Source organism: Papio anubis, chromosome 4, assembly GCF_008728515.1.
Source record: "Papio anubis isolate 15944 chromosome 4, Panubis1.0, whole genome shotgun sequence".
In the NCBI taxonomy this organism is placed as follows: domain Eukaryota; kingdom Metazoa; phylum Chordata; class Mammalia; order Primates; family Cercopithecidae; genus Papio; species Papio anubis.
This window is the reverse complement of record NC_044979.1, coordinates 64125118-64152077: the sequence shown is the minus strand read 5'-3', so window position 1 is coordinate 64152077 and position 26960 is coordinate 64125118. Positions and strand designations below refer to the sequence as shown.

The 26960-nt window shown below is 36.7% G+C and overlaps 1 protein-coding gene across 2 annotated transcripts in view; it reads left to right on the top strand.

The window, feature by feature from the left end:
* The first annotated feature begins 19521 nt into the window (after nt 1-19521).
* The window catches only part of SEMA3D (semaphorin 3D), a 203422-nt gene continuing 195983 nt past the window's right edge, over nt 19522-26960 (top strand). For both annotated transcript variants that reach the window (XM_017956998.3, XM_009203529.4), the window contains exon 1: nt 19522-20038. The gene's annotated coding sequence lies outside the window, so the exon portion shown is untranslated. The remainder of the gene's footprint in view (nt 20039-26960) is intronic.

Genomic DNA, 26960 nt, shown 5'->3' with positions numbered 1-26960 from the left:
TATAAAGCCTGTCCTCTGTTATGGTGTTTGGCTGAAGGAGATGAAAACACCCCTGATAGATTTCTACTTATGACTAGTAATTCTGTCACATGTCACATTAACCACTTGCCAAAAATACAAATAAAGGATGTAAAAAAACCTTTTAAGCTTTTAATTTCTAAATTAATCATAGCTTTCACTATTTGTTCTATTGTCTAGGACAAGTTGATAAGTATATAGCAATTACTGATTTTCCATGCCATAAATCTCTTTAAATAGACTATGGTGTTAGCTTCTGATATCAAATCCTTATCAAATTCCTTATTAATCCTGTTAATGAGGAATTAAAGCAGAAGCCGAATGCATTGGATATGATGAAAATTTATTAATTATAGGACTATTGATTGTCTAAAAGTTCAGCAACAATAGCAATCATGTGGATATATGCATTTGATAAACAGTATGTTTTCATCAAACAATGAGCCTGATTACACACTTTAATGACCACACAATGTACCCATTCTTTTCCTCCTCCACTCCAGTCCCATGTCAAGATGCACCCACATTTTGGCAGAGAAAAGTGATCTAGATAATCATCTGGCCATCTTCTCCAAATTGGGAAATCATGTTAAGCATCTGAGTATTTTTCTTTAATCTTTAGATCCCCAAGACATTTCATTAATACCTATGCACATGTAACTGGTTAAAATTTTAAAAGCTCTTCATGTGCTTCTCACTTTCTAAATGCCTTGGAAATTTGGCAAACGTCTTGGTCTGTCGGCAGTGTCTGTTTCCTAGAGCCCTGGAGTGTTTTCAAAATAATTTATAGGAAAAGAACTACAATAGGCATATGATGTTCAACAATAAGGTTTTACAGCAAGCAGTAGTATTATGATGCAGGATTGTCTTGAAAGAAAATTGTCTATTTTTCCCCTTATCCTTTAATATGTTCAGAGTCAAGCTTGGCCTGCTGGACCAAAGAGTTTTATGTATGGTAAGTTCACATATTTGGAAACAGTAAAAAGAAGAAAAATATTTGTAATTTCTATCTCATGGAGAATAGAAAGGAGAAGGAGGAATGAAAGCAGAGTCATGATGTTGTCAAATGTATCCCGATTTAAACCTGATGAGGGGAAAGTTCATCAGATAAGTTAGTGTGGAAGAAGGCTATGTCCCTAACCATGCACCAACCTGGCGCATTCACATCAACTCAGTGATCTCTGTAAGGGAGGTCCTAAGATGTCATTTTCCTCGGAAACATTAGTTTTTACGGGACTCAGCTAAAGAGACCTAGCTAACAGTTTGGAGAGACTGCCAGGGAGGTCAGAATGTCATAGCAGGAACTGTTTTGAGACATGCAGAGGAAACTGCCTGACCTGTGACTATGTGGGCATAGCAGGCAGATCTCAGACAATTTCATAGAAACAGTGAGGGCTGAGACAAGCCTGAGACAGTTTTGAAACACTACTGGGCCTTAAGAAACCAAAATATCACTAGTTGTTCCAATTACGGACTTTAGTGAAGAAACTAACAGGGCCAGCAACACCCACATGGATAAGGCATATTTTTCTGGAGGACAGAAGGAGCTGAAGACATCACACCCCAGGGCTTTGGTGCTTAACTGCTGCTGTGAGGCTACATAAGCACTGGGTCATGATTTAGGGGAAAGAAGCAAAAGAAGGACAAATTGTCCCAGGTTTTGATTTTTCTTAATCCAAGAGACTGAACACTACTTAATGGAATATTTAAATTATTGATGCTAACTAAGGGATGTCAAGGGGAAGGAACAGAAAAAATGATGGGGTCAAGAATAAGGAAAAATAGAAAGTAATAAGGGAAAGAGAAAAAAAATTAAAGGGCACTTTTTAAACTGACAAATAATAATTCTACAAGTATTACGTGGTACAATGATGTTTGATATTTGTATAATGATTGAATTAAGCTAATTAGCATATCCATCACTTCATCTACTTACCATTATTTTGTGGTGAGAACATTTAAAATCTACTTTTTAAACAGTTTTGAAATATACAAATGTGTTCTTATTAACTTCAGTCACCATGCTGTTAATAAAGTAAAGAAACAACCCAGGGAGTGGGAGGTAATATCTGTAAACCATATTTCTAATGGATTAATATTCAATATATACAAGGAACTCAAACAAATCAATAGTAAGAAAGCAAATAGCTCAAGTAAAAAATGGAGAAAGAATTTAAATAGACATTTCTCAAAAGAAGACATATGAATGACTAGCATATTTATGAAAAAATGCTCAAAATATGTAATTATTAGAGAAATGCAAATTAAAACCACATTGAGATAACACCTCAAGTATATTAGAATCACTGTTATCAAAAAGAAAACTTTTATGCTCCAGTTTTTTTCTCTAGCTCCTGATGTTACTATTTATTAGGATATTTGAAATATCTCTGAGTTTATTTCAAGGTATAGAGTGTTCCAAGGAAAACTGTAATGGTGTGTTGGAGTTCTTACTATATTTGGAAAGAATGGAAGTCAGAGTGATAATAGAAAAAAAGGATGCAAGAGGTTGGTTCCTAAGGCTAGAGGAAGAAAATGAGTCAGACTGGGAAACATTGGTTCCAAAGATCTCTGTACTTCTAAAAGCCTCTATTCAGTACCCTCAGCTCCCTTTTAGTTTGACCACTGTGCAAGAAGCCTCTCCTTGTTGATGAACATAGTAATCAACAATATAGAAGGGAGTAAGTTCCCATACCTATCATGAGCCCTTTTCTCATCATCCTACACTGAAAGAATTAAAATGCCTCCTCACTAAAATTGTTATTATGTGGTAAGTTTAAGCTGGTTTACACTGGGTTGGGCCTGGAGAACTAACTACCAGCTAAAAACTGAATCTAGGAAATACAATTTTTTAAGTATAACTAAATCAAGAAATGACATTGGAAGGGTATTTTTAAGTGGCCTTGAGTCTGTTTTTTTTTTTTTTTTTTTTTTTTTTTTTTTTTTTTTACGGTATTAGATCAATAGCTGCAGTTCAAAAGGTCTATTCATTCAAGTTCTTTGGTGTAATGCTCATTTGATTTCAAATGCCTTTTACAAGTTGGAAAAGTCACTGCTCTCATATGACTAAGGCGGAAAAGGTCAATTAAGTAATAGTCTATTCTGGTCTAGCAAGAGTCTCTTCCTTTCCAATGTTAAACTATGTATTCATTTTTAAGAGCTCAAAGTTTTTCAAAAGTGTTTTTTTATAAATTAGTAATATAAAAAAGTATTCATTTTAAAACCTGCTTTCACGTTTTAATCTAGAATATATAGGACATGTAGTTTTAAAATATTTCTCATACTTGAATCTTCCCCTCATTCCATGGGTCATTGCTTATATTCAGATCTTTATTACCTTGGAATATGGAATAATCTCTAAGAAAGAATTTTTTATTCCAGTATCTGCCACTTCTAACATATGGTACTGGCAGATTAGCCTTCTTAAAGAGAAGAGCGTTGATTTTACTACTAGGTTCAAAGTTTTTGTTTTTGTTTTTTTCCACCCAATATTTCTCTAGCTCAATCTGTAAAGTCCTCATTTCTTTGTCAGGCATCCACAACCTTCCGTAACATCTTCCACAACTACTTTTACAACCTCGTTTCCTACTCTTTGATAGATCCTCATTCCAGAAAAATTGCAAATTTTCAGATTCCCTTTTAACACTGCTGGCATTCTCATATCAGGAGTTGCTTCACATGAAATATTTTTCAGGAAATAGCCTCGCCTTACAACCTCTTCCACCCACACAGTTTCCAGGTGCTTACATTCTGTTCATCATGCAAGATCTTGCTCAAAATCCCTCTTAACAATATTCTATTCATATACTCAAGCCTGTACTGTCTTCTGCACAATGTCCGGTTACATGTTTTTCCTCTGAACTCCAATAAAACTTTAGGTTTAGTCTCTTTGAAAATAATATTTTTGTCTTCAAAACAAATGGCAAAAACTTCAATTCTAGTTAAATCTAACACTTCCTCTAATCAGTCTATAAACACATGCAGCTGAGCATTTAACATGTTATAAGAACATATTTACATTTTTACAATAAATTAAGATAGAAACATACAAGTTGCTAACTTGATGACTACCACACCCACACTCTTCTGGATATCTCCTGCATACTTCTGCTCTCTGCTCATTACATCCTCTCCAATCTTCACTTTAGCTACTGAGCTTAATCCTGTATTTTTGAGAAAAGAGAGACAATATGAGGAGAACTGCTAAAATCTCATGAAAAATTATCTACCTGTCAACCTGCTTTTCAGGAACCTTATTCTGTCCTACCTCATTTTTACCACACATTAACTGTCTTTCCTGTTAGTATGAAAACTTTCCAACTTGGTATTAGACCTCATCCTCTCTTACCTATGCAACAATGTCATCCAGAAGTTATTTCTCAATTCTTTAGAATCATGTAGTATCCTTTGTTCTACTATATAGTTTTCATCAGTAAAAAAAATGTAGTGCAATTGTTTTTATATAAAAAAAAGATAGAGACTAGTGTGGTGGCTCATACCTGTAATCCTAGCACATTGAGAGGATGAGGTGAGACAGTCACTTGAGCCTAGGCATTCTAGACCAGCCTGAGCAACATAGTGAGACCCCTTCTCTACAAAAAGAGATTAGCCATTCATGGTGGAACAAACCTGTAGTCCCCACTACTCAGGAAGCTAAGGCAGGAGGATGGCTTGAGTCCTGGAGGTCAAGGCTGCAGTGAGCCCTGATTGCACCACTGCACTCCAGCTCCAGCCTGCAAGACAGAGAGAGAGAGAGAGAGAGAGAGAGAGAGAGAGAGAGAGAGAGACCCTCTCTGAAAAAATAAATAAATAAATAATGGAAATGAAAAAGGAAAGCCTACTCAGTTCTGAGTTTCCATAGAATAGTGGCAATTGAAATCTTTCCACACAGCCTCTAAAAACTCACATAGAACAAGAGAGAGCACACACAAAACCACTCTTAACTCAGATCTAGAGATTAACTAGTAGACAGAAATTACTAAAATCTCTAATTTACATATAAATAATAAAATAAACTCCCCAAAATGAGTAGGGTCAGATCTGGAACCCAAGCTGATGCTAAGAGTAAGAAGGAAATTGAGTAGAAAGGAGATGGTGGTGAAGCCTAGCAATAGCAGGAGATGTTAAATGACTCAAGAGAGAGTTCCATACTTGGTGGAAGTTACTGAGAAGAGTCACAGCATGGACTACTGGGGAATTGTAATGAAGGGGCTTAAAAGTGTAGGTGATCAAAGCTAGTAGTTTTCAGAAAGCACAGCTTCTGGGGAGGAGGCATTCCTTGGAAATTGGGGCTGGTGAAAGAGAAGAGAACAGATGTTGGAAACCAATCATCCTATGAAAACAAGAAAGAATTGCAAAATCAGAAGCCCCATTAATCGTTTTCCTCTGTTGAAATGAAGACAGATATCTATGAACAAAACCACGTTTTGGTATATCAAAAGAAGAGGAAACTGTGGAACAAAGAAACTTGAGAATCCACATACCTAAACTTCTCTTACAAAATTACCTATTTTGCTGGTCTAGGAAAATATGAGACAATTCAAACAGAAGATAAATTAGCAAAAATAAAATAAAACCCATATGCAACTGTGTATTAGTCTGTTTTCATGGCCTGGACTCTACTGTGGCCCCTTTCGGCCACAGTTGAAGTGTCTGGGATGCAGGGCACCAAGTCCCTAGGCTGCACACAGCATGGGGACACTGACACTGGTCCACTAAACCACTTTTTCCCCCTAGACCTCCTGGCTTGTGATGGGAGGGGCTGCCCTGAAGACCTCTCTCATGCCCTGGAGATATTTTCCCCATTGTTTGGGCAATTAACATTAGGCTCCTTTTTACTTATGCAAATTTATCCAGCTGGCTTCAATTTCTCCTCAGGAAATGGGATTTTCTTCTATATTGCATTGTCAGGTTGCAAATTTTCCAACCTTTTATGTTCTGCTTCCCTTATAAAACTGAATGCCTTTAACAGCACCCAAGTCTCCTCTTGAATGCTTTGTTGCAGAAAATTTCTTCTGCCAGATACCCTAAATCATCTCTCTCAAGTTCAAAGTTCCACAAATCTCTAGGGCAGGAACAAAATACCACTAGGCTCTTTGCTAAAACATAACAAGGGTCACCTTTGCTCCACTTCCAAGAAGTTGCTCATCTCCATCTGAGACAACCTCAGCCTGAACTTTATTGTCCATATCCCTATCAACATTTTGGGCAAAGCCATTTAACAAGTCTCTAGGAAGTTCCAAATTTTGTGCATTTTCCTGTTTTCTTCTGAGCCATCCAAACTGTTCCAACCCCAGCATGTTACCCAGTTCCAAAGTCACTTCCACATTTTTTAGTATCTTTTCAGAAACACCTCACTCTACTGTTAGCAACTTACTGCGTTCACCCATTTCCATGCTGCTGATAAAGACATAGCTTAGACTGGGCAATTTACAAAAGAAACAGGTTTAATGGACATACAGTTCCACATGGGTGGGGAAGCCTCACTATCACGGCTGAAGGCAAGGAGAAGTAAATCACATCTTATGTGGATGGTGGTGGAAAGAGAGAGTTTGTGCAGGGGAACTTCTCTTTTAAAACCATCAGATCTCATAAGACTCATTCACTCTCATGAGAACAGCGCAGGAAAGACCTGCCTCCTTAATTCAAACACCTCCCATTTAGTTCCTACCATGACACGTGGGAATTGTAGGAACACACCCAAACCATATCAAACTCAGTGGGAAAAAAAAGCAGAAAATGAGAATGAACAATTTCAGCTGATGAAAATCGTATCTATTCAAAATAATATCAACAAGAAAAAAGTGAAGGATAAAACAAAAGATAAACATTTTCAAACTGACTCACAATCTAGAACTCAATTATACGCTGAACGCATGGGACAAACTTAAAATGGTGTGATTCTAAAATACTAAAAATAAAGGAATGGGTGAAGGTGTATTCAAAAAAGTAAATAAGAAAAAATGGATTGGATTTCTGATAACAGACAAGGTACAGTAGGTCAAAAGGCATTAAAATATATACTTTATAATGCTAAAGACCACAATATACAATATTATGAATATCTAAACAACTAACAAAACAACTAGCTTTATATAGTAGAAACTACAAGTGATGCAAAGGAAACTGAAAAACGTAAACGTAGAAGAATTGAACACACCATTCTCCGTACAAAAATCAAGTAGAGCAAATACTGACAATAATGATAATGTTAAAGAAGACTTAAGCAACATAATCTTATGCAAATACATAGGGTAACAGAAAAATGCCTTAATCTCAAGTGCACAAGAAATAGTAATGAAAATTAAACATATATTTGGCCTTTCAAATCCCCAAACTTACCACGAATATTACAAGCAACATTTTATCACAGAGCTACAATAGATTTAGAAAATAACACAATTAAAAACTAGACATTAAAAATAATAATGATGTCTCTTTATCCTGAAATTTAAAAAAAAGAACTTCTCCTATTAATACACAGGAGAAAGAGGAATTAGGAAATAAAATTCTGAAAACTAATATTAATGAAAACACTACATTTGAGATACTAATGATATAAAGTAGTAATCATAAGAAAATGTATGGCTATTTATATGTATAGTAATACAAATCAAAGAAGGAATAGGATTGAAGCAAATTTTCCCCAAAAAGTTAAAGAACAAATAGAAAATCCTTTAAAACAGGAGCGAAAAGAAAATAATTAGTGGACAAGCAAAAAGTCAATAAATTTTAAAAAGGAAAAACAGTTAAACCAGTTAATGAAAAAACTTTTAAAAAGTGAAATAATTATTAGATAACCAAATTAAAACATAAAAGACATAAAACATAAACATAATAAATTACCAGTGGTAATAATTATTGAATGAAAAAATGAAAACATAAAATGATTTTGCCCAACAATATGCAAATAAATTGATAAAACTAGATAAAATAGATAACATTCAAAGGAAAATATAATTTATCTAAATTTATCCCAGTATAGAGAGAGTTATACTTCTACAGAAGAAATAGTTACTAAAGATTTACACCAAACCTTTAAACCCAAACTAATCTCAATTATATAACAGTATTCCTGAATAATCTCAAAGGATCCGTGATAAAGGTAGGAAAACAATAAAATAATTCCAAAAGTTTGCAGAATATAAAACTAACATACAAGAATCAATAGGCTTTATATACAAAAACAATATTTAGTGAGACAATATAATGAAAGAAAAGCTTTACTTACAGTATCAGTGAGAAAGTTAAAATACCTAGTAATGATATCATTAAGAAATGGACAAAACCTATATGGGAAAAAGCTTTAAAACATTTTTGAAAGGCAAAAAGGAAACTTGAAGAAATGGAGTGAAATTCTTACTATTGGTTTGGAAGAGTCATATCAAAAAGAGTCAATTCTCCTAATGTTATGGAGTTATTTTTTTATATGAATCTTAGCATCATTTTGTTTACTCCTAAAAATGAGAAGACTTTGCATGGTGAAAACCATAAATCGTACTGAGTGTGTCCTCTTTTAATGACTACTAATTTTCTTAAAGACGTGTACATTGTTGGTGTAGTTATAGTTCATTTATTTCTGTTGCTGTATAACCTTCTTTTGCGTGGATTTTCCACAGTATATTCATCCATTCTACTGTTGAAAATAGTGTGGGTGATTTCTAATGTGAGGCTATTTCAAAGAGCGTTGCCATGAACATTATTGTCCATTTCTTTGTTGAAAACATATTTCTTGGGCTGTATGAGTAGAACTGCAGGGTTATAGGTTATTAAAACATTTAGTTTTTAATCTGTACTGCCAAAGGCTTGCCAACGAAAAGAGTCCAAGTCTGTAAAATATTTTAAGAGATTTATTCTGAGCCAAATATGAGTGACCATGGCCCATTACACAGCCCTCAGGAGGTCCTGAGAACATGTGCCCAAGGTGGTCGGGGTGCAGCTTGGTTTTATACATTTTAGGGACATATGAGACATCAATCAAATACGTTTAAGAAATATATTGGTTTGGTCCAGAAAGGCGGGACAACTCAAAGCAGAGGTGGCGGGGGTGGTGGGGGTTCCCAGGCTATAGGTGATATAAGTAAATATAGGTAAATTTAAACATTTTCTGGTTGACAATTGGTTGGGTTTATCTAAAAACCTGGGATCACAGAAAGGAAACATTCAGATTAAGATAAAAGATGGTGGAGACCAAGGTTCTTTTGAAGTCTTATAGTTTGAAGTCTTATAGTGGCTGCCCTTAGAGGCAATAGATGACAACTGTTTCCTATTCAGATATTTAAAAGGTGCTAGGCTTTTAGTTAATCTTTTTAGGATTGGGAGGGCCTGGAAGAAAAAGATCTAGCTATGTTAATAGAGATTCTTTCCAGTTGCAAATATTACCCCACAAATGACAGCTTTGCAGGACCATTTCAAAATATGGCAAAGAAACATGCTTTTGGATAAAATATGTTGATTTTTTTCCTTGTCTTGTAATGTTATGACAGAGTCAGGTTGGAAAGTAAGTCACATTACACAACGTTAAAAAAAAATAAATAAAAAATAAACATCTGATGAAAATTCACGATTTGTAGGGCATGACTCCACAGACCTCTTAAATAGGAATTTGGGCAAGATAAAAAAAAAAAAAAAAAAAAAAAAAAATCAGAGTTTAGTCCTCAGGGTTTTCCAAAGTGGTTGTACAAATACTTCCACCCACTGTGTATGAGAATTCTGATACTTCCAGCCTCAGCAACTATTGACATTTTGTCTTTTTCATTTTAGTCATTTTTGTGGGTATGTAGTAGAATCCTATTGTGGTTTTTATTTGCATTTCCTTGATCACTGCACAAGTTGTTGGCCTTTTGAATCTTCTTTTCTAAAATTTAAAAAATATGTTATGGATATCTAATAACTGTTGAATACCCCTTAGATGAAGATTCTTTTTAAGTCTTTATTCCCTGTTTCTACTAGGTTGCCTTTTTCTCATTCATTCAAATAAATCCTTTACATATTCTGTATATACATATGTATATACATATGTGAAGATATACGGATTGACAACATCTTCGCTCACTCTGTGGCTTGACTTTTTACTTTCTTAAGTGTTTCTTTTGATGATCAGAGTTATTAATCTGATACAGTCAAATTTATGAAGCTCTTTCTTTACAGTTAACGTTTTTTGTGTACTGTTCAAACTTCTTTCTTCTACTCTAAGCTCATAAAGATGTTCTTCCATGTGTTGTTGTTGTTGTTGTTACTGTTGTTGTTCTCTAAATGATATTGTTTTTCCTTTCACTGTTAGATCAAATCCCTCTGGAATTATTGTGTTTGGGTGTGAAGTAGGATTTTAGATTCACTTTTATTATATTTGTAATAGGGGTCTCCAGTTTTCCTTGGGCATGTCAGTTCATTTTTACATTCCAAATGTTAATGCAGGCGTTCTATTTGGAGGAATGTTGTGGGGAAAAAAGCTGCTAACTTTTCTTAATATTTAATTAATCATTCTATTCTAAAACTATTGATTATATCTCTTTGTCTCACAGATTTTAAATAGCATCTTTGGTTATATATGCCATACATTTTGGAGATAACATTTTTGAGGTACAAATATTTTATCCTCAGCAATTCCTGATTGCCTCAGTACTCGTCATGCTTTGGGTAACTAAGTTTTCCATGAACTATGTGATCACTCACTGAAAGGAAGGCAAATGAATTGAATAAAACAAAGCCAACTTTCAGCTTTAAGATTTCCAAATAGACTTATTTAAATGCTTAGCAGTATCTCAAAATTCAAGGGTTGGTATTTTCACAAAAAGTCTCTTTGTTTTCAACTTTCTAAATTCTAAAAAAAATAGTATATGCCATAAAAAAAGAGTTAAGAAAGATAATAGGTGAAAAACAAGACTATCCCTACTTAGGGCTATATGAAGTTTGAACATTCTGGGAAAAATCAGCGCTGAGCTGACGAGAAGTAAAATAATTAGTTGAAAATTAGCTGGGTGTGGTGTCCCATGCCTGTAGCCCCACCTACTCAGGAGGCTGAGGCGAGAAGAGTGCTTGAGCATGGGAGGTCGAGGCTACAGTGATCTGTGACCGTGATGCTGCACTCCAGTTCTAGCCTGGATGAGACAGCGACTTAGACTCTGAGTGACATTGTCTCAAAAAAAGAAAAAAAATGAAAAAGAAAAAGTTAGTGGGTTTTCTTCAGTTTCCCAATGTTTGGCAAAGTCTGGGGATTATAGAATATCTTGTACCTTTGGTTAAACCTACCCCATTGTATTTATGGGGTACAACTGTGAGGTTGCTGGCTGCAGAGGCCCAGAAGCAAGGTACTAATGTCCTTTACCATCATTTAACCAAAGGAACCTAGTGTTTAAAATAAAGGGCAGACTAAGGGGGATTTATAAGTGGATGCTGTAACTAAACTATAGGTATTTCACAGACACAATGGGAAAACAAGATAAATCCTAGTAGGGAACTTTGTATTCATCTTAGTGTATGCCAGTGGAAGAAAGAAAATGTCTATAAACAAAAAATTCCCTTCACTCCTTTTGTGGGATGAATTGTGACCTCCATCAATTCATATGTTGAAGTCCTAAACCCTGGCACCTCAGAATGTGACTGTATTTGGATATAGGGCCTTTAAAAAAGTAAGTCAGGTAAAATAGATCAAATGGGTGGGCCCTAATTCAATATAACTGATATCATTATAAGAAGAGGAGATTAGGACACACACACACAAAAGATGATGAAAAAACACCAAAAAAGATGGCCATCTACACACCAATTACAAAGAACTTAGAATAAACCAACCCTGATGATACCTTGATCTTTGACTTTATAGCCTCCAGAAATGTGAGAAAATAAATTTCTCTTGTTAAACTACCTGATCTGTGTTAGTTATTATGGCAGCTCTAGAAAACCCAATATACCTTCCTTCCACTCCTAGATTTATTTAAGCCCTCTTTGAATTTAAATGCTACCATTGGGAGAAAGCAAAAAATGGTAGAACCCTGGATTGAGATATGATTAAAATGTTAAATGGCTGAATAATTACTGACAGAGTTTACCTTAAAACAATTAAGCTATTTTTTTTTTTTCTGCTTGCCCAGCAACAGTCAAAAGAAAGGGGAAAAAAAAAAAAAAAAAAACTAAACAATTATATCAATAAATACAGAAAATGGATTAGACAAAATCCAACACCCATTCATGATGAAAACTGTCAGCAAATAGGAATAGAGCAAACTTCCTCAACTTGACAGAGAACACCTGCAAAAATCCTAGAACTAACTTCATACTTAATGGTGAGAAATAGGAAGCTTTATCACTAAGATCAGAAATAAGCAATGTTATCTCCTCTCACCACTGCTTTTTAACAAAGTACTAAAACTCCTAGCTAGTGAAATAAGACAAGAATAAGAAATAAGAGACATACTGATAGGTAAAGAAGAAATAAAACTATCTTTGTTTGCAGGTGACATAATAATCTACTTAGCAAATCTGAAAGAATCAACAACAACAAAAAAAAACTATCTTGGAACTAACGAGCATTATAGCAAGGTTGCATGGTATAAAGCTTATCTACAAAAATTAATCACTCTACCAGGTTTTCTACTTTTTCCATTAAACCCTTGGCATATTTATCACAGGTTTTTAAAGTACCTGGTCTGATAATTACAACATTCCTGCCATATCTGACTCTGGTACTGATGCTTGCTCTGTCTCTTTAAACTGTGTTTTATTTTTTCCTTCAGTATGGTTTATAATTTTTGTTGTTATTGTTGAAAGATGAACATGATATACTATGTAAAAACAACTGCAGCAATAAAACTTTAGCAATGTAGTGGTAAGATCCAGAAGAAGAGGAAGTAGCCTACAGTCCTATGGTTAGATCCCAGTCTTTTATTAAACTTGTGCACGTGAACTGTGAACTTCATCATTGCTTCTCAGTTTTGTTTTGTTTTGTTTTGTTTCCCCCTCCATTATGTGGGATAGGATGACCAGAAGGGGCTGGAGTTGAATATTTTCTACTTGCAAAGTGGTAGGCTAGAGCAGGTTGGCTTTGAGTATATCCCTTCTCCCATGTCACTTAGGCTCTGATAAAATCCCAGCAGGTCAGGCTCTGGTCATATAGTTTCTGCTGAGGGTAGCCTTGCCAACAAGAACAGAATATTCCAGAGTATTTTAAAATGATTCTTTTTTTTTTCCCTCTCCCTGCTAAAGGCAGAGGGGACATTTTTTCTTGATACTTATTGTGAGGACCAGGTACAGCTCCAGGATGTAAAGCTCACAAAAATGTAGGGATCATCCTTTGTTTGGGTCTCCCTGGAATGTTTTAATTGTCCACTCTGAGCCTCCATTAATTTGTGAATTTCTGTTCAGGCTTTCCCACCTAAAGAAGGTTCCTGTGATTTTTGTCCTGGTAAATTGTGATACTGTGTCCCCCTGTCTTTCTCTCCCATTTGGTGGACAGAATTTGCCCTGTGACCTTACTTCTCTGAGCGATACAAGAAGAACTGTTGGTTCATCATTTTGTTCAGTTTTTTTACTTGTTGTTGGGATGAAGTGCTGGCCACTAATCTCCCTACATGCTGGACTGAAACCCAGAAGTTAATGGCTATGTTATCATCTTTTGTAATTATCTTCTTTTCTTAGAATTGTAAGTTTTAAATATAGTAAAATTAGAGATTTTTAAAAAATAAATGGGTTATCATAGACTCCTAATGTAGACTTGCTTTTGACAAACTCAGGAATAAAAGTTGGAAACTAAAACTTTGCTTGATGTAAGAAAAAATAATTTTATTGAAGTGGCAAATAGAAAAAGAATACAAGTTGTTAATAGTATTATGATGACACAATATTATTCACTACAATAAAATGAAATTAAAAATTCTAAACTGTTTTATGAATATTATTTCCTAATAATTCTAATGAAAGTACATCTGTGCATCAAAGGTCAAAATGTACACTATGTTAAATAGACTTAAAGCAACATGATTCTATGTTATTGTGTGCCTTAGAAAAGCAGTAACTCTGGACACTAAATTGGACACTTTGAGAAACTGCATTTATTCTTTCTGATTAGTAAGACAGAATTTGGTCTAGTTCGGTAGTAACTTGCTAAATTAAGGGTGAAGATTAGAAGTACCCTACTAGCTCACTTAATGAACAAAGGAGATACAGTCAGATGGTAAATATTTTATTTTTAAGTCACTTATCTTTAAGTTTCATTATCTGTATAATAATAATACTAAAAATAATAATAGTGATTATTATAGAGTTGAAGTAAAAATTTAGCAACCTGGCCTGTTTTAAGCCTTTGACATTCACTTAGTTACTGAGCTACTTAAATGAGAGTTTGTATGAAAGTCATTTTCTTGATCAGAAACTGTTTCCCATTAACAAAAAAATTGTGTTGTTTTAGAAAAACATGGTGGGCATTTTTGTGATATTATAAAATTAATTACATCTGCAGCCCACAATATGTAACACACTTGTTACATCCTTATTTGTGAGTAAAGTAGGGCAAAAGGAGAGAAAAATATGCAAGAATGAAAATCACTATTCTCTTAATTGCTTTATTATATACTTCACTTTTTGTAGTGGAAAAATAAACACATCTTACAGTCAAAGAAATAGTAGAGGCACAAATATAGTAGAAAAGGAATCATGAATTTTCTCCCATTTGTGGAAACCGATGGTTTAAGTCTATCCAAAATAAACTTCAATTTTTAGCAAAGAAACTCTATCTAATGCATTTATTTGGAAGGGGTTTTGATAACATCTATACAAATTTATGGGTTATTTTGGAAAATCTTGCTTTTCAGGGATACTGATTTCATTGTGGCTAAGCAGCTGCTTATGACCTTGAACAAAGCAGAAGTCTTGGAATGCCTTCCTGCTGTCTGTGTGGACCTGCGCTTGCCAGTCACTGCACAAAGAAATAGTTCAATTCCACATGGAATACAGGTATGTTTGGGTTTCAGGAAATAATAGAGTACTGTTGATTAATTGTGAACCAGAACAAATAAGCCACAAGAGGGCATATTTTTCTTTATTTCATCACTCATATACAAATAAGGCTTGCCTCAGCTGGGTATCACAGGAATTCCTTCTTCAACCTCATTTTCTTAGAAGGATACACTGTGTCTAAAATATGCTCTAAGGGTAGAATGATGGTGGTGTGAAGGTATTTTTAAAAAGCAAACTTAAATATGATTTTTTATATTATGCATAGGAAAGTTGTTTATTTTTCCTTAAAGTCCTTCCTTGGGGATTGTTTATTGATATAAGTACATTGTTACAAATCAAACACAAAGAGTCATTTATCTGACTAAATTCTACCGATATGCAATAGCCATGTAGACTCCTACATCAGGCATGGAAAGCCTTTCCAACTTCTAGTGAATGTTCATAGTCAAGGAGGATTTTCTTTTCTGAAGTCTCAGGATTTGGGCCAAAGAGGCTGGACTGTGTTTTTATTTTTATTTTGAAGTACATTCCTACTGAGTTTAATTATTCAGCACACCCCAACCCAGCTAAGTAAATATAGCCTTAAGATTCTGGCTTGGACAGTTTTGAAAAATAGCCGATTTTTTTTTTTTTTTTTTAATTTTCTTCTTTTCTTTTCTTTCTTTTTAAGAAAAGTCTCTATAGAAAGGTGAAATATTCTATAGAGGGCATTGAGGCAGAATTCACAAGGAGCTGTAACTATGTCTTCCTTGGCCCTGGTTTCCTTGTGTCTAATATGAGGGCTAGAAGGTTTTGAGGTGTCTTCTAACTTTGAATGTTTATGATTATTTATGATTTTATAAGAGTTTAAAACTTAAAAGTATGAAGCAACGTTTGGACAGTTTTACATCCCAATTAGCTAAACATAAACTGTTTTCTGTCTTTATCTGATGATGAGAAGCAGGGATACATTTACTTCGGAGAGTTCTATGTATGTATAATTAATACAGAAATAAAAGATGAAAGTCAGGTGTGTTTTTTCCCACCATTAAACACATCAAATGATTTTACAATGTAAATATCTAATGATCCAGTGATGAGTGTATTGCTATGATCAAATGAAGTAGATGGAAAAAATACCTGGAGTTTATAAGAAGAAAATAGCTAACAGAAGATAAGGAGCTAGGTGAGCTGCTTTAAACTCATGCCTTCACTTGTTCCAATTAGATGTAATTTAACATATATGCCGATTCTGTTGGATGAGGATAACAACATTCCTTATCTGTCAGTGCTGATAAATTGATATATGAGAAAACATTTGTAAAGTGGTATTTATTATAAAACAGAGAGGTTTTGTGTATGACTAAGGTATGACTAGTTTTAGAGAAGTAAGCATTAAAATGACATGCTTTTTAACCCAATTTTCCTTGCTTGCCTCTGTGCATAAAGTTTGGGGTCTCCTTTATCAATAATTTTCTTTCACGTTCACCAAGTTTTCATTTGATTTGTGACTATAAAACTGTTCAGAGAGAACTAAGATCGTAGATTTTGTTGGGTTTAGTATCTTCTGCTGAGAGTACAGCCAAATTTTCTGCTAGATTTAAGCTCTGGACCCAGTAATTACCTTTCTCCTGTCTTCTGGGCAGAGGTAGCTATATGTGGAATTGGAGAAGCCTACAATATGTCTATTCTACCCTAACCCATCCCTGCCGCCTTTTCCCATGGCTCTCAACATAGATTGATGATTACTGAAATTATACAATTAGAATTTTATTCTTTGGATTTGTTTGGCATCAAATGTGATCCTTTGAGAAATAGTGTATTTCATATTGCCTAACACATATTACTACCATAAAATGAAAATTACTTATTCATATTATATCTGTGAGCCTGCATAGAGATGGGTGAGGAGTAGTATGTCTCAGAATAGCCTAGATTCTCAAGGCACACAATTTATTTATTCAATAGTGTTTCCAAGAACATGAAAGTTATTTGTTTTCTTTTCTTCTTCTTTTTGTTTGTATTTTTCCCCTTGGATTGAAACAGGCATACAAGCAGCAATTAGGTGGTTTTAACTGATGATATACACATCGCTTTCAGTGAAATTAAGGCTCACTTGTTAAATCTTGAATAGTCACCCTTGAAGACAAACTAAACCACACCTTATATTTTTTGTAAAATATATTTTTTTCCCCACTGGGTTTTATTTTAAGAATTTAGATAGGGTATTACCCCTATAGGACAGAATACTAAATTGCTTTTGATGAAAGTAAATCTCAAACTCTTAGAAAGGGTTGTTAAAGCTATCTTGGTGGGACCCTATACAGTTATTAGAAATTGAGAAATAAATCCAGTGACTGAATATTAACATTATTTCTACTGTTTTTATTAACTTGTTTAACATACAAATATTGGTTAAACACCTAGCACATTCAAGACATTCAGGGAAGCAGCTTGAAGATTACGGAGCCATGGACACAGCTGAGGCCATTTATCACATTGGGCAATATATTAACAGTTGATTCTGTCTGCTTTGTGCTCAGAGTCATTAAAAGGAAGGAAAGCACAAAACTCACGTTCCAGATGTTGTTTTCTCAAGGTATGTTCAGGATACTCTGGTAAATTCTGTCTAAATTTGAAGTCTGAACATCTTAAACTAAATCACTACAATACAATGTCATAGGCATTATATTAGAGGCTGAAGAAACAAAGACACAAAACAGCCAACACTTTTGTAAGGGATGCAGACACATGCATAACTAATTATAATATAACATGAAAAGAGCTTATTATAGTAGTGAAATCAAAGTGCTTTGGGAAAACAGGAGGGAATGATTAATTCTGTAGGGGCTTTATGGAAAGGATTGAATGGTAGCAAAGGAAGGTGTCATTTGGTTTAAGCATATTAAGCTACAACTTAAAAGAGAAAAGAGGAAAATGGGAAATCCAAAGTTTACCACAATTCTAGTTACACACAAAATTCTGGCCAATAAACTGACAAAATTATTTAAAAGTTTAAAGATAGAGTTTTTTTTTTTTTTTTTTAAATCAAAAACTACTTACTATAGACCCACCATATATGGGGGACAAAAAGATATTTTGTTTTCACAACGACCTTGCAGTTTGGAGGCAAGTGCAATGACATATACAAATGAAAATAATATAAAAACATAGAAAAATACAATAAACAATTGCATGACTAGGTGCATAATGAGTGGTGTGACATTAAATATAAAACATTTAGAAAAAAATGAAATAAAAGTTGCTATAGTTTGAAATAGTCTATGAGGACTTAACATTTTTTTTCTCTATCCAAAGAGGGTATTTATGGGGTTGATTGGTTGTGAGTCCAAACCAAGGTTATAGAGTGGGGCAGCATGAGACACAAGAAAGAGCCTTGGTCAGATTTGGGAAACCTGAGCCTTTCCTTAGCCTGACTCTGCCATCAACCACCTATAACTTAAAATGACTCATTTAGCTTCTGTGGCCCTCAGCCCTCTGTCACAGATAAAAGATCAAATGAAGAATGTCTTCTACTCCTTTCAGTTATTCCATTACTGCATTTTTCTGTTCGCCATCTCCAAATCAAGATATCTCTTGTTACTTGCTAAGGAAGCTTTGGGACCCTTGATTTGTGTTCTTAAACCAAGCTGACAAATGCAGGATCCCATGGCTGCTTTCTTTCCATGTCTCTACCTCATGTCAGATTTACGTTTGGGACTAAGGGCAAGGTGTGTGACTATAAACATGGATTTCCCATCACAAAGGATTTACCATGCAGCTAAAAATGCCTGACTTACAGGGCTCACCAAATGCACAGGCCTTCTTATAATGTCCCTGACGGTGGCCTCATGAGCTCACATTGTCATATATTTTTGCAGAATCTGTAGAAGTGGATATTTCTGTGTTACTTTTGCTTAAAGAGGTAGAAGTGAGATATTTCTGCATTACTTTTTCTTAAAGAGGATCCTGCATTCAAATTGCATAGGTTCCAGGTTCATCAAAACTTAGATCTTCTCCTTGTCGTCATATACTTCTAAGTTCCTATTATGTGAATAAGGGGTGCAAAAATCTAAAACAAACAAACAAACAAACAAAAAACAAAAAAAACCTCCCGAAGACAAGATTATGAAACATATCTCTTTGTAGGTCTGGTGTAAGGGAAAGAGGAAGAAAGGATTACATTCTACTCGTTTTTATCTTTTTCTGTGTTGTCTTTATTGGGCGCCAGCCCCTTAATGGAGGGCTGATCCCTGTTCTTCATCCCTATGCCTGCCTTGTCAAGGCTATTAACTATGGACTGAGGTTTTACATAGTGGAACGCAGATATTGTTTTGTGGGATTAGCATTTTTAGGACGGTGCTTGTGGTCACTCTCTCTGTTTCTTCCTCACGGGGTCCCTTAACAGGTTTTATGGTATAGAGAAGGAAATAAAGAGGTCCCCAAACCACCCAGAAGGAAGATCAGACGTCGGAGGTTGCTTTACATATAGGGTGCCCTGTCCTGATAAAGATCCGTCAGCGCGACCGGGGCTACCTCTAAATCCATGCTACTGGCAGCCTCGGCGCAGCAGAGATGAACTTCTGCACGCTTGGGAGTTCTGGCGTGCGCAGTGGAAGGGGGGCGGGGGCTGGGGGAGGAGATCGGAAGGGGAAAGGTAATCCCCGGCGTTTTCAGCATCCTCTTTTTAGAAAGACTGAGTATCTCCCAGGACAGCTGCTGCGGTCACACCACAAACTTAAAAGCCGCCCTCCTGTTTGGAGCGTGCCTTTCCTCGCCACCCTCGCCTCCCCAAAGCTCCAGCTGGTGCCTCGCTCTCCGCCTTGTCCCAGCGCGGCGCTCGGGGAGGCAGCAGCGCCCCCTGCCTCCCGGCCTGGCCCCTGCGGCCGCAGCTTCCCGGCTCTACCAGGGCTGCTGGCGGTTCCGCTGCTCAGCCAGGGCTGCGGCTCAGAGGAACGCGCGCCGGTGTCCCGGGTCGCCGCGCCGCTGGACCTCAGCCTGCATCCCGTTCCTCTCTCCCTGAAAAGCCACCAGGAAAAGAGAGAGAGAGAGAGACAGAGAGAGAGAGAGAGAGAATAGTTCACAGCAGGTAAGTCTGGTTTGGGTCACCTGCTACTCCAGTGGGAGTGTGTGCTGGAGACCGCGGTGCTAAGCGAGGGTAGTGGGATTTGGGGGTGGCTGTGTCCGAAGTGGTGGATGAGCAGGGTCTGGGAGATAAGGAACCGTCCTGAGACAGAGAAGGCTCCCGCGAGCGGACAGAGAGTGGGCGCCCAGGGGAGCAGACGCGAAATCGGTGCGCAGTAAGCGCGGCACCGGCTTCAGCGCGGCCCCTGAGGCGCAGTCCCACCCCGCCTCAGCAGCTGCGGAGCCTACTCCTCCCAAGCCTCCGCCTGGCAGCACTGCACAAAGTTTTCCTCCCGAGACGCACCCAGGAACTTTGCTCTCTCCCTGGTTTCCTCGCTCCCCCACCACCCCTCCAGTTCTGGGCAGCGGAGAGCGCCTATGAACGTGTCCCGGGCTTCCGCCGGCTGCAGGTTCATTTGGAGACGCTTTGGTCGGGAACATCCGGGTAGGATTTGACCAAAGGGCATCTGCTCCCTGGCTCGCTCCTTTCGCTGTTGGTCTAGGGGGAAGCGAAAGGGGCAAGGAAGAGGGAAGGGAAGCGTGGTGGTTTTTTTGTAGCATTTTGGGAGAGGAATGGACGACGCCTTTTTCCTCGCCGGGGAATCGCGACGCTCCGTCTGATGGAAGTGTGCATCCTTTTAGATTTAGAGGGAAAGTTGGAGTCAAAGAGCAGCCACAGAGCTGGCTGTCTGAAATGTGGTTAAGGCAAAACACTCGGGGGATCCCTTTGTAGTAGTGGGCTTGGCTCACTTTGGAAAGGCCGGATTTGACTCGTGCTGGGCATTTAACCAGGAGTGCGGTCCCCCGGGTGTTTCCTCCCGGCTTCCGCCCAACAAGCCCGGAGTTAATGCGTTAATGGGCTACGCTGGTAGCGCACGGGCCGTTTTCGGCGCTGATTCTCCTCCTCTGATGACTTGAGCTCAACCTACTGGGCTGAGTTGCTTTGACTCCGTCCCAGTGCAAGGAAGGAAATTGACAGAAGGAGGAGACACCGCGCTCTGGGAGGGCGCTCTTGGATCCAGGGTACTGGACCAGAGCCGCGCCAGCAGCTGGGGCCGCTAATGTCCGGGATTCCGAGTTATGGGGACAGGAGTTAAACGGGCGAACTTTCAGCGATTTCGCCTCGAGCGAAGCGGTAATAAAACGCAAGCTTCTCTGCGTGGACTCTTATTTCATCACCAAAACCCCACCACTTCTCCCTTAAATTGGTGCTATTTACACAAGCCAAAGAAGAGAGGAGAGGATCTAAAGTTTATGGTTTAGCCTAAAAAGGGTTCTCCTGAATGTGTGCGCAAGCTGGGGATGGCGTGGTGGGGGCGCGCGGAGACGAGGGGGAGGATTTCCTAACAGAGAGGGAAGGGTTGAGGTGGAGGTAGAGGAGAGGTCTGAGACATCTTCTGGGTCTGGTGCTGCTGCTATTGTGTAACCATGACAACCGCGGGGGCAAGGGCGGTCAGAGCCTTCCCAGTCCTGCACGTGGAAAGAAAAATGTGAAAGGCGGAGAAGGGAGAGAGCCACATGTCATCACTCCAGTGATGCCTTCCCTTCTCCTTTTCCTTCTCTTTTTCGTTCTCCTTCTTTGAGGCCAGACAGCAAGGAGGATGAGCAAGAAGACACACATATCATCACTCCAGTGATGCCCTCCCTTCTCCTTTTCTTTCTCCGAGGCCAGACAACAAGGAGAATGAGCAAGAAGATTGGGATTGGGAGTGATCAGCCCCAGCTGGCCACTGCTTTAACCCACTCCGGTCTTAAGAGTCTCTGAGACTCGCCCGAGCAGCTAAGGCTGGTCAGGGGTGCCATCGCTGACAGGCGCAAAGTGATGACCCTGGTCAGGGAGATGAGAAAAGACCTTGGCTCTTGGAAGGGAAAGGCCAGGAAATACAGGAAGGTGATGTGGGACGAGATAGGAGTAGGGTCAAGGGCTGAGAGACAGTAACACAGTACTGATTCGGATTGCCAACATTTCCAATGGAATTTGCCCAATTGTGAAATGGAAAATTGCTAGAGAAGGGAAGAGACATTTATCAAACACCTATCGTGTTTCAGATGCTGTGAACTTTATCACAATTGATATCCTCAACAATATGATACAAGTGTTATTATTCTCTTATTCTTTTCTTTTCTTTTTGAACAGAAAAGAAAAAAAAAAAAAAAACAGAGACATAAAGAGTTATAAATGGGTATTGTCCCATTTTGGCTTTTATGTTCTTAACAAAGAATCATAATTCTTAAAAAGTTGTGTTGATGGGGGAATAAGCTAGGTAGTTATTATTTTAGACATGATAATAAATGAGATACAAAAATGTTGCTTGATGTGCCCAAATATAAGCTAGTAAGGGACAGGGCTGAGATAGGAACTGTTTTACCTGGGTGTGGGTCTCCTTTCAGAAACTTCAAGCAAGTTGTCGTGACCCTACTTAATGGGAGGACTTTCTGAGGTCAGTTATGATGCTGTATCTGTATCTGTTATCATTTACATGTGGAGGACACTCAAAAATTTAAATGCAATTCATGGTTGAGAATGAGAATGAACCACATCAAATTGATAAGCCCAGAATCATATGTATGTGATATTAAAGATCTATTCATACCTATAGGTTTCATTTTCCTTTGTAGGAATTATTAGTTTCTTTAACAATGTCCATAAAGGGGAACAAAAAAAGAAAATAATTTATCAAATAGAAATCCCATGGTTATGTTAAGAACATTTCCTGAGATTAGTTAAGTTTTCCTCTGTCTACTTATTGTCCTCATAACCTGAATACCTAAGAATTTACTTCACATTTCAGCACCATTGGTTCACTTTTGTAGTTTGCTCTGGTTACTTTCCTGTTGACATTTTGAGATGGGAGGTTAAGAAAAAGTATCTGGCAATGTAAAATGTTTTGGAATTATCAGGAAACTATAATCAACACTAGCAGAAACTAATGATAAAAGATAGAAAAGTAATTGCTGTGGCTTTCTTTTGCCTTTCACCAGAATTGCCTTTATAGGTAAGTCTTTACTAATGATTTGCTTTATATTTTGCAGAAGGAAAATGCACAAAGAAAAACTGAATTTGTAATCTCTCTTTTATATAGGGGGAGGACTAGTAAGCGTGGGAATGGGAATTATTTTTGGTGGCAGGGAAGGTCAGGAATATAAACAACTGGAAAGGCAGAGGAAGCACATCTTCTACTGTTTCTGAAAGGGTAACAGACCGGACTTCAGGTTTCAACTTGAGTCACCAAGCTGATTTACTCCCACATATTTTTCTTTTCCAAAACTAAGAAGGATATTGCTTGGGGTTGAAGTTAAATTAATTCAAGAAGTTTCATAGTCTCCAGTTATTCTTCATACTGTGCTCTCATTCCATTGCATGGACATTTATTTGTTAACTATCAAAAGGGTTATCATAAACCAGAGGTGTCTCTGAAGATAACTTCAGGGATTGGCAAGCCTCTCTGTGTCTCAGTATCTGTTTACTACATTAATAGAGCTACTGGGCTAACTCATTACTAATTTTATTATGCCTGTGTAATATCAAATTCTCAATCTCAAGGGGAAGACATTCTAATTGGTGCTAGTTTAATGAGTATTATGTCTTCAGGTTGTTTGTTATAGCTTCATTATTTTGGAAAAGCAAATGTTGACTCTGAACTTTGCTGTTCTGTCTGGGCAGTTCACTACATTGCTGACACATGTTCCTTGAGAATCATCCTTGTCAATTAATAAATAATTTTCTTCATCAACAAGAGTAGCCATAGGCTGGTTTTGAAAACTTATTATTCTTCCTCTAAACACCTGGAGCTGCACAGAGTACTTAAGTAAAGTAGTATTTCAACACTCCATAACATAATCCTTGAAAGGAGAAACAAATATTCACATTTGTGGAATAAGTCATAATAACAATAATAGTAATGATGATTTTCTATGGGCAATAACACTGATCACATTCTTTCCTGCCTGAAAATGTGGTTTTAAAACAATTCCCATTCTCCAGGAAACATAGCCAAAATCCTTTTTAATTTTATACATTTTCCATACCTGTCAAGCTAATAGTCTATTTTCAAACATTTGTATTCTTCTTTACTTTTTCTGTGCTTATGATCCCTTACTAGGTAATAAGAATCTTGAGGGTAGGAATTTGTCTTCCCTAACTTTTTATACCTTCCTGTTGTTCAATGCTGAACAAATTCTAAATACTATTGAAGTATAACCAATTGTTTAAATAGGTAATAGTGATTTTGAATCTTTTTATTGACTGTAAAAGTCAAACTAAAGATCTTGGAGTTTATAATTTACTTTCTCTGAGATTTTAGCAAAAAGTGTTATTTATAATATTAGGATTTTACCCCTCATAAAAAATTGTGAGAGACTGGGAGTTTTATGATAATGCATAACATACAGAAATAGTGTAATGATCAGATCAGATAGAGTATATAAAAATAATAGTTAAAAATTATTTAAAATTATTTTTTGTAATGTTTAGAAGGATCCAATTAATAAAGATAGGTATACATCATGTATGTCCATGTTAATTCATCCTAACTTTAAATACCTAAATAATAACTAAAAAAAATAAAAGAAAAGAATAATTCACTGTAACCAAGAAATACAGTGATAAACAATTGCAACACTTTTGAGATTATTTTGAAACTTGAGTGATATTAAGATTAGTAGACATTTATATATAATATAAACAATTAAACATCTATACATAGGTAAGTCTTTTTAAAAAGCTGACATTGTAATGAACTATACTGTTTATATTTGCATTTTAATAACTGTGATGATTTTCAATCCATCATTATTAATCTTGGATGCTTTAGATCCATGTTCATGTTTAATAATTTTAATAGCCATCAACTAGGTCATCTTTAACTAACATGCTAATCTTTCACTGGTCAATTTATTCAGTTTGCTCACTCATTTGCAAAGCTCAATAAGCTACAAAGATTACCTTCTTTTTCTCCCCTGCTTTTTCCATGCTGTACTCTTTGGAAGGAGGTCAGCATGCTTAGCCCACACTTCAGGAGTGGACAGTTAGGCTTCTCTTCCTCGTGGGCAGAGTAGCTACATACATTACTTGAAATTATTGTGCATGGAAGAATTGTCTTTTCCTCCATACTTGTTAATTTATTCAGTCACTTATTTATACTAGCATACTATCATGGTTATTTATTTTATACTTGCATTATAATCAGTACTACTTAATTTAATTTATTTATTTATTGCTCCAATTTTTCCAGCTTTGGCCTCTGGGAGCTCTTTCAATTGGCTCCTCTGTCTTTTCGATACACCCCTAGCATTGTGTGTGTGTGTGTGTTGTGAGCATGTCTTTATTTTTTGGCATTTCAAGATGCTGTAGGCTCACCCTGATCCAGTCCTGGAATGAGCCATTTCTCCAAAAATTACTGGTTCTTTCTATTGGAGAACAATATTAGAAAGCAAGATTGGCATGGGGTAGCATTTTACAGTGGATAAGCCTGAGGAGCCCTATCTCACTATCTTATCCAGGTAATCAGCAGTGGGTGGTAAATCATGTTGATAGTATATGCCCTTGATATTACTGTATTAAAACGACAATTTGCCTCTGTGATCTTTCTCCCCAAAACTCAAATCTTCAATCTAAGCACAAGAAAAAATCAGATAACTTACGCTAGAGTAGCATTCTACAAAACACCTGATCAGTAATCTTCACAACTGTCTTCAAAAACAAAGAAAGTCATCAGTTCTCAGCGCAAATGAACAAAACCAAACAAACAAAAGCCTCAAAATAAGCAAAAAAAGTCTGAGACACTGTTACAGCATGAGAAGCCTAAGCCTAAAGAGATATGACAACTAAATGTAATATAGTATCCTGCATGGGACTCTGGAACAGAGAAAAAAAAAAAAAAGTTAGATTAAAACAAAGAGAATCTGAACAATGTATGGACTTTGAGTATTGAAAATGTGTCATTATTGATTCATTAATTGTAAAAAATGTCCATACCAATGTAAATGTCCATACCAATAAATAATAAGAAAAACTGGATGTGGTTTATGGCAGACTTATCTGTACTATTTTCTCAATGTTTCTGTAAACTTAAAAGTATTCAAAAAATAAAGACTATCTTAAATGTATATTTAAATTATATAGTGGAAAACTCTACTAATAGTGAACCATTCTCTGGTGTCAATAAGATTAATGCATATATTAGTCATTTTCACACTGCTATGAAGAAATATCCAAGATTAAGTAATTTATAAAGGAAAGAGGTTTAGTTGACTTACAGTTCCACATGGCTGGGGAGGCCTCAGGAAACTTATAATCATAGCAGAAGGGGAAGCAAAAACGTCCTTCTTCACATGGCAGCAGGAGAGAGAAGTGCAGAGTGAAAGAGGGAAAAAAACCCTTATAAACCCCTTATGTCTTGTGAGAACTCACTCACTATCATGAGAACAACATAGGAAAACTGCTCCCATGATCTAATCACGTCCCATGAGGTCCCTCCCCACAACACATAGGGATTAGAATTCAGATTACAATTCAACATAAGATTTGGGTGGGGACACAGAGCCAAACCGTATCATTCTGACCTTGACTCCTCTCAAATGTCATCTTTATTGCATTTAAAAACAAAATTATGCCTTCCAAAAGTCTTAACTCATTTCAGCATTAACTCAAAAGTCCAAATCCATAGTCTCATCTGAGACAAAGCAAGTCTCTTCCAGCTATGCACCTGGAAAATCAAAAGCAATTTAGTTCAAAATATAATTGGGGTACAAGCTCTGGGTAAATGCACCCATTCCAATGGTAGAAATTGACCAAAACCAAGAAGCTACAGGCCCCATGCATGTCTAAAATTCAATAAAGTAGTCATTAAACCTTAAATGATCTCCTTTGACTTCATGTCTCATAT